The sequence below is a fragment of the Orycteropus afer genome, unplaced genomic scaffold (genome assembly GCF_000298275.1).
Source record: "Orycteropus afer afer isolate SDZICR_OR568_19922 unplaced genomic scaffold, OryAfe1.0 scaffold00615, whole genome shotgun sequence".
Taxonomy (NCBI): Eukaryota; Metazoa; Chordata; class Mammalia; order Tubulidentata; family Orycteropodidae; genus Orycteropus; species Orycteropus afer.
Genome location: NW_006922202.1, coordinates 1,167,948 through 1,181,470, shown reverse-complemented (window position 1 = coordinate 1,181,470; position 13,523 = coordinate 1,167,948). Strand labels below are relative to the sequence as shown.

At 39.4% G+C, this 13,523-nt stretch overlaps 1 protein-coding gene across 1 annotated transcript in view; it reads right to left on the bottom strand.

Annotated features, from left to right (window-relative positions):
* LOC103210485 (protein eyes shut homolog) overlaps nucleotides 1-13,523 on the bottom strand; it is an 837,058-nt gene that overhangs the window by 82,174 nt on the left and 741,361 nt on the right. The window lies entirely within an intron of this gene.

The window sequence follows — 13,523 nt, the reverse complement described above, 5'->3', positions numbered from 1 at the left end:
TTCAATTCCAGACCTGAAAGCAGCTAGGGGCCATAGTCTCATTGGTTTCACCAGACTCTATCAGACCAGCAAACCTGGTCTCTATTTTTTTTCCCTCCAAATGATTTTGAGTTTTGTTCCACATTGTTCTCCCTCTCTATCCAGGATCTCCTACATAGATCCCCCTCTGAGTGGTTGGCAGTGGTAGCCAGGCACTGTCTAGTTCTTCTGGTCTCATAGTCATATAGGCTGCAGGTCACGTGGTATACCAGTCCCTTGGACTAGTTTTTTCCATGACTTTTTGGTTTTCATTATTTTTCTTTACTCTGGACAAGGAAGGACCCATTGTTGCATCTAGATGGCTGCTTGCAAGGTTTTAAGGTCCCAGTCACTACTTGCCAAAGTAGGAGGTGGAATAATGTTTTGTGTAGTATGTTATGCCAATTGACCTTGATGTCCCCTGCAACTATGGTCCTGAGGCCACAGGTCCAACTACTCACTCCCTCTGGTTAGCTGGCTGTGGCCAGGAAGTGACTACCATCTTGTCCCTTGTCAGCTCTACTATATACCTGGGAATTCTTATAGAACATACCAATACACTTGTAGAGCCATTGTCTGCCAACCCTATACATGGTCTTGGGGACATTCCCCCCTGCATAGACATACCTAATAGTTCAGCCTGCCCACCCATCTATCCACCTGTATACTAATGTTTGCCTTCACTGACAACGCAGTACTGTATGTGCAAAAGGGTTCATCTTTGTTGTCTATACCTCCCATGTACCTCTCTATGTCTTCCTCTTCTTAATGCCACTATGTTAATCACTCACATTTGATACATTGCCCTTCTCTTCACCCAAATCAATACTTACCTCTACCTATCTAACAGTGTTGCTTTTCATTTTTAAGATAATATTTTCAACAGTACAAAAGTAATACATGTCAGTTTTAAGAGAAAAATAGAAAAGTGGAGAAAAGAACAGAGAGAAAAATAAACAAACCTAGAAGACAATTATTAACATTTGGCATGTATATACTTACAGTGTATTTATAATGCTTAGATGTACTTAAAAAAAAAAAAGGATTCCTACATTAAGCTGTACAATATGTATATATACCAACACATTTGTGCATCATAAATACCTTTTCTCATGTCATTAACTATTCTCAAATGACTGTATGCTGTCGTTGATGTTAGGTGCGCTTGATTTGGTTACAACTCATAGTGACCCTATGTTCAACAGAACAAAACACTGCCTGATCCTGTGCCAGCCTCACAATCCTTTCTACACCTGAGACCATCCTGGTAGCCACTGTGTCAATCCATCTTGTTGAGGGTCTTCCTCTTTTTCACAGACCCTCCACTTTACCAAGTATCATATCCTTCTCCAGGGAATGGTCCCTTCTGACAAAATGACCAAAGTAGGTGAGACGAAGTCTGGCCATTCTCTCTTCCAAGGAGCATTCTGGCTGTACTTCCACGAGGACAGATTTGTTAGCTCTTTTGGCAGTCCATGGCACTTTCAGTAGTCTTCGCCAACACCACAACTCAAAAGCATCAACTCTTCTTCAGTCTTCCTTATTCATTGTCCAGCTTTCATATGCATATGAGGCAATTGAAAATACCATGGCTTCAGTTGTTGTTGTTATGTGCCGTCGAGTCATAGCGACCACTCCTTGGGTTGCCAAGGCGGTATCACCAAGGAAGTAGATTGCCCAACCTTCCTTCCGAGGAGTGGCTGGTGGATTTGAACCACCAGCCTTCTGGTTAGCAGTCAAGTGCCTTAGGTACTATGCTACCAGAGCTTGGGTGAGGCACACCTTACTTTTCAAAGAGACATCTTTACTCTTCAGCACTTTATAGATGTCTTTTGCAGCAGATTTGCCCAGTGCAATGCATAATATGATTTCCTGACTGCAGCATCCATTGATGTGTTGATTGTGGAACCAAATAATATGAAATCTTTGACAACTTCAATCTTTTCTCCATTTACATTGATACTGCTTATTGGTCCAGTTGTGAGGATTTGGAACTCTCGTAGCCTAGTGCCTAAGCCACTTGGCTGCTAACCAGAAGGCTGGTGGTTCAAACCCACCAGCCACTCCTTGGAAGGAAGTTTGGGCAATCTACTTTCATAGTGATACTGCCTTGGAAACCCAAGGAGGGGTCACTATGAGTTGGGTCTGACTTGATGGCACATAACAACAACAACAACAATCCATACTGCAGATTGTAGTTTTTAATTTTCATCAGTAAGTGCTTCAAGTCATTTTCACTTTTGACAAGCAAGGCTATGTCATCTGCATATCGCAGGTTATTAATGAGTCTTCCTTCAACACTGATACTGTGTTCTTCTTCCTATAATCTAGCTTCTCAGGTTATTTGTCAGTATACAGATTGGATAAGTATGGTGAAAGGATACAACCCTGACACACTCCTTTCCTGATTTTAAAGCATGCAATATCCCCTTGTTCTGTTCTAACAACAGCCTTTTGGTCTATGTACAGGTTCCTAATGAGCACAATTAAGTGTTCTGGAATCCCCATTCTTCTCAATATTATCCATAATTTGTTATGGTCTACACAGTTGAATGCTTTTGCATAGTCAATAAAACACAAGGAAAATCTTTCTGGTATTCTTTGCTTTGAGCCAAGATCCATCTGACATCAGCAATGATATCCCTCATCCCATGTCCTCTTCTAAATCCAGCTTGCATTTCTGTAGGTTCCCTGTCAATATACTGATGTAACTGTTTTTTGTTTTTTTTTTTTGAATTATCTACAACAAAACTTTACTTGCATGTGGTATTCATGATATTGTTAGATAATTTCCACATTCTGTGGGATCACCTTTCTTTGGAATGGGTACAAATATGGATCTCTTCCAGTCGGCTGGCCAGGTATCTGTTTTCCAAATCTCTTGGCATGGACAAGTGAGTCCTTCAGTGAGGCATCCATTTGTTAAAGCATCTCAAAAGGTATTCCATCAATTCCTGGAGGCTTGTTTTTCACCAGTTCCTTCGGTGAAGCTTTGACTTCTTCCTTCAATACCACTGGATCTTGATCATACGCTACCTCCTGAAATGGGTTAACATCAACCAATTCTTTTTGGTATAGTGACTCTGTGTAGTCTTTCCATCTTCTTTTGATATTTCCTGCATCATTCAATATTTTGCCCATAGAAGCTTTCAATGTTGCAACTTGAGGCTTGAATTTTTTCTTCAGTTCTTTCAGCTTGAGAAATGTTAAACGTGTTCTTCCCTTTTCATTTTCTAACTCTGGGTCTTTGCACATTTCCTTATAATAATTAATTTTGTCTTCTTGAGCTGCTCTTTGAAATCTTCTGTTCAGTTCTTTTATCTTGTCATTTCTTCCATTTGTTTTAGCTACTCTCTGTTCAATGGCAAGTTTCAGAGTCTCTTCTGACATCCATTTTGGTCTTTTCTTCCTTTCCTCTCTTTTTAATTACCTTTTTCTTTCTTCAAGTATGATGCTCTTGATGTCATCCCACAATTCATCTGGTTTTTGGTCATTGGTGTTCAATGTACCAAATCTATTCTTCAGATGGTCTCTAAATTCACGTGGGATATAATTAAGATCATATGTTGGCTCTTGTTGACTTGTTTTAATTGTCTTCAACTTAAACTTCAAGTTGCATATGAGCAGTTGATGGTCTGTTTCAAATCAGCTCCTGGCCTTCTTTTGGCTGAAGATACTGAGTTTCTCCTTCACCTCTTTCCACAGATGCAGTCAATCTGATTCCTGTGTATCCCATCTAGTGAAGTCCATGTGTATAGACTCCATTTATGTAGTTGAAAAAGGTGTCTGCAATGAATATCACCAAGGCCATATTTTTCAATGGTTCTTCTTTCTTTCCAACTTTTGCATTCCAATCACCAGTAATAGTCAATCAATACATCGTGATTGCATATTTGGTCAATTTCAGACTGAGAAGTTGTTAAAAATCTTCAAATTCCTCATTTTTGGCTCTGATCCATAAATTTCAATAATGCAGTATTAATTGGTCTTCCTTGTAGGCATATAGATAGTATCCTGTCACTGACAGCATTGCATTTCAGGATAGATCTTGAAACATTCTTTGTAACAATGAATGCCACACCATTCCTCTTCAATTTGTCAATCAGGCATAGTAGATCATATGGTTGTCTGATTCAAAATGGCCAAAATCAGTGGGCTATCGTTATGCTTTATTTTTCACATAAGATGAATAATAATGTTATCCTTCGCTAATTTTAATCAAGGTTGAAAATCTTAATAACTCAACTCACTGCCTTTGAGTTGGATCCAATTCCTAATGACCCCTCTTTAGGTTTCCAAGGCAGTATCACTACGAACATAGATTGCCCAGTTTTCCTTCCAAGGAGTGGCTGGTAGGTTTGAACCACCAGCCTTCTGGTTAGCAGTCAAATACCTTAGGCACTATACCACCAGAGTGACTGAAAATCTTAATGTATTTATTAAAAAACAAACAAACAAACAAAACAACAACAACAAAAAAAACAAGCTCACTGCCATTGAGTCTATTCTAACTTATAGTGACCCCTTTGGATTTCTGAGGCAGTAAATCTTTGGGAGCTCTGGTAGCATAGTGGCTAAGACACTTGCCTGCTAACCAGACGGCTGGCGGTTCAAACCCACCAGCCACTCCTCGGAAGGAAGGTTGGGCAATCCTACTTCCGTAGTGATACTGCCTCGGAAACCCAAGGAGGGGTCACTATGAGTCGGGCCGACTCGATGGCACATAACAACAACAACAACAACAACAACAACAAATCTTTAGAGAAGTAGATTGCCCCATCTTCCTTCTGTGAAGTGGTTGGTGGGTTTGAACTGCAAATCTTCTGCTTAGCAGTCAAATGCCTTAGGCAATGCACCACCAGAGCTCTTAATATACTTATTGTTGTTGTTATGTGCTGTGAAGTCAGACATGACTCATAGAGACCCCTTCTTGGGTTTCTGAGGCGGCATCACTATGGAAGTAGATTGCCCAACCTTCCTTCCAAGGAGTCGTTCTTAATTTTTCCTTCTCAGTTGTTTCTTATATACTTTTTTTTCTATCTAGTCACCGTTTTTAAATATTTATTTGAGAGACCTCTGGATGTAACAAGCATACTAGTTTTTTTTTTTTTAATCATATACTGTAAAAACTTTCTCCAATTTTATTTGCTTATTTGCTATTTAATTTTTTAGTGGTAAATGTTTGTCAGAAAATTTTGTTATTTCTACATTCTTCACGTGTTTAATTTAGTGATGTTAATTGCATTCATCATGTTTGTGCAACCATCACCATTATCTATTTACAATCTTTTCCATTACCTTTAACAGAAGCTCAGTGTCCCCTAAGCAGCAAGTCCCCTTGTACACTTCCCTCTCACCTGCTTCTGGTAACCACCAATAACCTCAGGTCTGTGTACATTTGCCTGTTCTAGATATTTCATGCAACTGAAAGTATACAGTATTTATACTTTTTTTTTTTATTCTGACTCATGGTGACCCTATGTGTGCAGAGTAGAACTGTTCCATAGGGAGTATTTATACTTTGTGATTGACTTATTTCATTCAACAGGATGTTTTCAAGTTTTGTCCATTTTGTCACGTTTATCCAGACTTCATTTCTTTTTATGACTTTATGACAGCCAAGTGCTTAACCCCTGTGCCACAAGGGCTTCTTTACCCTACAATTAGATAAATACACACACACACACGTGTGTGTGTGTGTGTGTGTATATATATATATATGACAATGCATTGAAGAATTTGAAATGGAAATGTTTGGGATCCTGAAATGCATTGTTATTTTATTAATCTCCTTTAGCACTTACTCAGTTTCTTTATAAAGTACTTTCATGTTAATATGACAACTATCATAAATAAGGTCTTTAAAATAATAAAGGAAAGGTCAGATTGGATTTTTCTTTACAAAACATTTCCAGAAGGTGGAAGCATGGAATAATTCCTCATGGTGGAGAAATAAGTCCAATTCTGAAAGGTCAGAAATTTACTTTCCAACTTTGTTTCACTGGCATTTTCACTGACAAGCACTATTCTCAGCATACATAATATTTCCTTGTTGTAAGAGAAAATTGATTGTTTTTCTAACTTTAGTCTTTGTTTTCCTTCAACTATTACCATCTACTATTACACAAAAAGCACTTCAGTGGACTAATGGAGCACATAAAACCAGCTTCCATGACCCTGAGACCAGAAGAACTGGATGGTGTGAGGCTACCACTGCTGACCACTCTGCAAGGGATCATTATAAGGGGTCCCAGATAGAGTGGGGGAAAATGTTGAACAAAACTCAAAATCATAAGCCTGACGAAGGCTGGTGGAACCTTAAGACTATGGTCCTTAGATGCTTTTCAAGCTAGGAACTACACTTAACTTCCATGACTCAACTGGCAGCCAAATGATTGATAGGACTGTAAGGTGTACAGTAACATCAGGAGGGTGTGCACTCATTAGAACAATCAAGCATATGAGATCAAGAAGATAGCATTTGCCCAGGTATAAAGTTAAAAAGGTGGGAGAGGATGGTAACGAAGAATGAAGGGAAGGGTAGGCACAAGGAGGAAATAGGAAGAATACTGTTACAGTGTGGGCACTGCAGTAAATGTCATAAAACAGAATATATATGGAAATCCTTTAGAGGCTTTATAATTTATTTTTTTAAAGCAAGAATTGTGGGGTTTTAATACTAGGTTTTGATTTTATTTTAGTTTTTGCAGTGACTAAGGCATTTGACTGTTCAACAGAAGGCTGGCGCTTCAAACTCACCAGCCACTCCTCGGAGGGAATGTTGGGCAATCTACTTCCGTAGTGATACTGCCTCGAAAACCCAAGGAGGGGTCGCTATGAGTCGGGGCTGACTCGATGGCACATAACAACAACATGCTGAAAAAAATCTTCATAAAATGACTGTTATATGTATTAGTTCCTTATAGTGTTCATTTAAAACCCTCTATGTCTCTTTTTGTGGATAGATGAAATGCTTTTGTTATGAGCAACTGCTCAAATATGCTATTGTCTAAAAAAAGTGGCAATTCTGTCTATTGAGAAACATTTACTCAATACTAATAGGAGCTCTGGTAGCATAGTGCCTAAGGTACTTGACTGTTAACCAGAAGGCTGTTGGTTCAAACCCACCAACCACTCCTTGGAAGGAAGGTTGGGCAATCTACTTCCGTAGTGATACTGCCTCGGAAACCCAAGAAGGGGTCACTATGAGTCAGGTCTGACTCCACTGCACGTAACAACAACAATAGTTAAATGAGGAGCTCTGGTAGCGTAGTGCCTAAGGCACTAGACTGCTAACCAGAAGGCTGGTGGTTCAAACCCACCAGCCACTCCTCGGAAGGAAGGTTGGGGAATCTACTTCCGTAGAGATACCGCCTCAGAAATCCAAGGAGGGGTTGCTATGAGTCGGGTCTGACTTGACGGCACATAACAACAACAACAATAGTTAAATGGAGCTTAGTGGATAAGAGTAGTGGATAAGGCATTTGGCTGCTAACCAAAAGGTCAGCAATTCAAACCCACAAGCCGCTCCATGGAAGGAAGCTGTGGCGATCTACTTCTGTAAAGATTTATAGTCTCAGAAACCCAGCAGGGGTCACTATCAGTATTTGTTTTACACGAGAGACGCTTCATGTCAGTCAACGAATCATGCAGTTTAATGGCAATTACAGTGGAAGACATTTGTGGAATATATATTACATATTTCCATTTCAATTAATATTTATGCTTTTTGACTATAGCAGATAAAAACATTATTTGCTTAGCATGGCACCATGGAATGGCATTAAACATATATCCTGCATATAGAGGTTCCTGGGTGGTATGAATGGTTTATGTGGCTACTATTAACGTAAAGGTTGGTGCCCAGTGACACCAGTGCCACCTAGTGGCACCTTGGAAGAAAGTTCTGGAGATCTGCTTTTGTAAAACTGCAGCCAAGAAAACTCTACAGAGCAGTTCTACTTTGTAACACGTGGGATCACTGTGGTAATTAAGGTTGTATGTCAACTTGGCATGGTCTGGGAAGCTGGATGTAGTTATTACCCATGATGACACTGGTAATCAACTCCATAGTGGAATCTACTGTGAGCAGCTGAGTAGCTGCCTTAGGGGTGTGGTCTGCTTCCAGTATATAAGAAGAAGCTATGAGAAAGGTCTCTGAGCTTTTTGGCATGCCTTGGACCCTGAATGTAGCCAAGTTTTCATTCAGCAGCCTGCCACGCTATCTACCGATATGGGACTGTTTAATTAGAGGCCTGCTGTGTTGCTTGATAATTTTGGGACTGTGCAAATTTAATTGTCAGCCTTCGGTTTGTGAGTCTCAGCAGCCAGCAGCTACCTGAGTTAAGAGAAGCCTCCAACTTCAGTAGGCTGGGAGCAAGAGCTAGAGCTGAACCCCAATGTCAAGGGGCCTTCACCCAGCCCTGAGGGCTGGCACTTTGAACTTGGACTTTTAGTCTCCTAAACTGTAAGAGAATAAATCCCTGTTTGTTAAAACCACCCATTTGTGGTATTTCTGTTAGAGTGGCACAAGAGAACCAAAATAGTCACCATAAGTCAGAATTGCCTTCATGACAGTGAGAATCCTGCGTGTGATAAATCGGTTATGAAGAGTTTCGGAGCTACATGTAGATTGAAAAGATTGAATAGATATCAAATAAGTGATAGCTTTTTATTTTATTTTTTCTTTTATGGGATCTAGTTGAAAAATCTCATGCACTTTAAAAAGAGAGAGAGAAAAAAACTGAATAAGGAAGGAACCGAATCTATATGTTGGACATCTTTATGTTGGAGTAACATTTTCTTTCAAGTGTTCATGAATCTATTCCAATTCAACTCTATTCAGCTGGGTAATAAATAATAATCTCTGTATTAGTGAGTAGGGAAGGAGCTCTGGTGACATAGTGCTTAAGGCATTTCACTGCTAACCAGAAGGTTGGCGGTTCAAGCCCACCAGCTGCTCTGCAGAAAGAACATGGGGGAATCTACTTTTGTAAAGATTTACCACCCTGGAAACCCAATGGGGGTCACTATGAGTCAGAATCGACTGGATGACTGTGAGTTTATTTTTTTGCTAATGAGTAAGGAGCTCTGGTGGCATAGTGGCTCCTAATCAGAAGGTTGGTATTTCAAACCCACCAGTGCCATGAGAGGAAGATGAGGCAATCTACTTTCATAAAGATTTAGAGCTTTGGACACCCAATGGGGCTTGCTATGAGTCAGAATTGACTCACTGGCAGTGGGTGGTATTAGTATGTAGGAGCCCTGGTGGCACAGTGCTTATAGTGCTTATCTGATAATCAAAAGATTGGCTGTTTGAACTCATCAGCCACTCTATGGGAGAAAGATGTGATAGCCTGCTTCAGTAAATATGTCACCCCGGAAAACCTACAGGGCAGTTCTACTCTGTCCTGTAGGGTAGCTATGAATTTAAAGTGACTCAGTGACAGTGGTTTGGGTATCAGACTCCACTAGCAGTAACACTAGAAGTTTATTTCATGCCCATGTAAAGTCTAAAGGATGCTTGGAGTGGGGGTTGTTGGATGGATTAGCAAAGATACTGGAATTATGTGCAGAAGTTTTCATAGGTAAGGTCTAGAAGTGGCAAACACCATACTTGCTAACTTCCCACTGGCTGTAACTCAGTTATGTGTCCATGAATAGCTGCAAGGGAATCTTGGAAAGGTAGTCTACATGTAGCTATATCTGTCACAACGAAAATATTATTTGAAAATACCACTCCAGGTGCTGTAGGAGATATAGCTCAAAACTATAGCTCTTGTTCTCTAGAAGCTTAGTAACTTACTTCTTTTCCTTCCTTCCTCAATCAGTCTATAGTCTAAGATCACTAGAGACAAACCTATAACCTAACAAAATCAGATTGGATCGAAGGAAACTACAAGCCAGATGAACTGTGGGATAGCTCATCTAACAAAGGCAATCTTAGAATACTATAAGATTTAGGGGATGAGTGGAGTTTAGGTGAAATTTAAATGAAGCAATGTTTTGATATATTCAAAACAAAGTAGAGCTGTGTATAAAAGGGTCACTATCAAGTCTGGGCTACAATCTAGACCCAGGGTTCTGTTTTCTTGGAAAATATAAAGTTGAGATAGATGTGGAATGTTGTGTCTAGAAACCCCTTATCTGAAACTCTGCACCTGGGCAAGGTTGTATCTTCGGGTTTAAGTGATATACAGCCTCTTGTCAAGGATGGGATGTTTAATTCTTACTAATACAATTTCAAATAGCAAAGCTTCTGATTGTTTATTATTTAGAGAACAAAGCTTCTCAGTAAGAAAGCAGTGGCCATTTAAAGTAGAGGGTGTTAGGACACTTTATAGCTGCAGCATATTCTGGGAGAAATATTGTTTCATATTAACTTTGTAGCTGGTATTATCTGTGTTATGTGATAAATGTCCAGGAAAATTTTACAATCTGAGATCATTTCTAATGTTTTTCCCCTCCCTCCCTTCCTTCCTTCCTTCCTTCCTTTTCTTTGCCAAATTACCTTTAAAATGCAGCCTTTTGGGGAGACATTTGCAAACCTCAAGAGTACTGAATTTAAGGATCTCTGCATCTATTGTCCTAAGTTTTCATTTCCCTTTCCTTTTCTCATATACCAGGAGCTCTGGTGGTACAGTGGCTAAGGTATTTGCTCACCCAAAAGGCATATGGTTTGAACCAATTAGCCACTCCATGGAACAAAGATGAAGCACTATGCTCTGTAAAGATTTATAGTCTTGGAAAGTCAATGGGGTTCACTATGAGTTGGAATTGACTCAACGACAGTGAGTTTGGTTTGGTTTTCGTTTTCTCATATACTAGGGTATATCTCAGTCCTCCAAATTTCCTAATCTTTTGCAGTGCGGCTTTCTAAGGTGTGTTCTCATTTTAGGAGTCTCTGGGTGGTACAAATTGTTAGCACATGGCTAATTGAAAGGTTGGTGGTTTGAAGTCATCCAGAGTTGCCTCTGAAGAAAGGTTTTGAAATCTGCTTCTGAAAGGTCACAGCCATGAAATTCCTAAGGAGTGCAGTTGTACTCTCCCACACATGGGCTTGCCATGAGGTCACCATGAGTTGGAATAGACTCATTGGAAACTGGTTTGTTTTTTGTTTGATTCTTATTTTTCCTAACAGTTTGTAATTGCTTTTTATCTCTCCTCTTTAACTTTCTAGCCAACTAGCCAACATAATTGTGCAACATCCTTGTCCAGCTATAAAAAAAGTAGAAAAATACAGAAAGGTACTGAATTGTTTGACTGCAATAACCATCATTTTCTTTATCTGTGGGCTATTTTCTGCCTATGGCACTTGACTGCTAACCAGAAGGCTGGAGGTTCAAACCCACCAGCCACTCCTTGGAAGGAAGATGGGGCAATTACTTCCGTAGTGTTACTGCTTTGGAAACCCAAGGAGGGGCTGCTATGAGTTGGGTCCAACTTGATGGCATATAACAACAACAACAACCACCACAAACTTTTGCTATAGTGAATGAATCTTAGTCAGTTACTCATTTTCCTACAAGTTTCTATGCTAGGGGATATAAACACTCATTTAGATTTTGCTTTCAATTCTGTTCTTGAGTTCCCTCAGCTACATTCTGTTTTCTTTACATGTTATGTAAAATGTATTAAGAACATCATCCTACCCCAAATCCAAAAATTGGTAGTTTTGAGGCCTAATCTATCTTTAGGAACTCTGGTGGCATAGTGCTTAAGACATTTGACTGCTAATCAGAAGGCTGGAGGTTCAAATCCACCAGCTACTCCTCAGAAGGTAGGTTAGGCAATCTACTTCTGTAGTGATACAGCCTTGGGAACCCAAGGAGGGGTCGCTATGAGTCAGGTTCAACTTTACGGCAGTGAGTTTGGTTTTGTTTTTTTAAGCTATCTTTAAGAAACCCACTGCCATTGAGTCAATTCCGGCTCATAGAGACCCCCATTGAGTTTCCAAGATTGTAAATCTTTATAGAAATAAATTGCCTTATTTTCCTCCCATAGAGCAGCTGGTAGGTTTGAACTGACAACTTTCTAGTTAGCAGCCAAATGTCCTACCCACTATGCCACCAGAGTTCCTTTAGTTATCTTTAGCAGCTTAAATTATTTGTGATTTAATAAATCAATGACAATGTCTGGTGGAAGATTCTTCCTCCAAAATTCTTAGGTGAGAAAAGCCAATATTTTCTGACTACAGGCAGTCTCCAGGGTATAAATGAGATCTGTTCCTAATGGTGTCTTTAAGAATTTGTAGGTAAGTCGAAACAGGTGCATACAGTTTTTATTTAACTTTACTTTAGTGCAAGGAAAGGTTTGAATACTTTTCAATTATTTAAAAGCTGCACATGCAGCAAGTGAAGGAGATTGTGATAAAGTATTTGTTGTGAGTAGGGTTGATTCAATCTTTTCAAAGTGAGGGCAAATTTATATAACTTTAAAGAACAAGAAGGAGTTGTGCATAAGTCACTTGTTCATAACCCAGGGAATGCCTGTATTTAAAATATATTTTTTGATGATTTATATATACTGCAACTATCACTAGTTATCCCATACAAAAGAGCACACAGTTTTTGGACTAGAAAATAACTGTCTTAGCAAAAATATTCCTTATATATATATATACAGAAGGAGAGAAAATAAATTTAATAAACTTAAGTTACTGAAGAAAACCAGCTGTCAGTATGATTTTCTATATATCAATTCAGTTCATGCTAGTTCAATTCATAGAAAAAATAATTACTGAGTCCTTACCTTGTAAAATATCTTCATGTGGAAGTGTGAGAGAAAATAACAAGAGCTTCCTTCTAGGAATGACGTGAAACTGGTGATGTAAAGTGACTTTAAGATAAATTTGACTTTGGTTCATGTTCAGAGGTTTCCCTCTTGCCTCTTTGTAACAGACACTACTAGCTGCATTCAGATATTTAAGTCATGGATGTGTAAGGACATGATTATGGGTCACTGGGACACACTTTATACCTATACTTTTTTTTCATTTTAATTACAGATCCTAAAGAAACTTTTGTCATACCCATGCTTTGCACAGAGACTGTGAATGGAAGCTGGGAAATGGAAAACATAACTGATGCTTACCCTAAAATTTCAGTTTGTGGGACATAGAGTCATGAAGTAGTGAGACAAAAATGTGCCAGGCAATTTCTTATACTTGTTTCCAGAAGGCACACGTTTCATACACTCTTTCTTAATCAGTAAAGACACAAATTACAGGAGAACCCAGTATTTAGAGTCTGCCTACTTTGAGGTATTAAATGCATAAGGAAAAGCTTGGTGTTGTTGTTATGTGCCATTGAGTCAGACCTGACTCATAGCGACCCCTCCTTGGGTTTCTGAGGCAGTATCACTACGGAGGTAGATTGCTCCATCTTCCTTCTGAGGAGTGGCTGGTAGGTTTGAACCGCCAGCCTTTTGGTTAGCAGTCAAGTGCCTTAGGCACTATGTTACCAGAGCTCCCAAGGAAAAGCTATGTCCAAGTAGCATGCAATAAA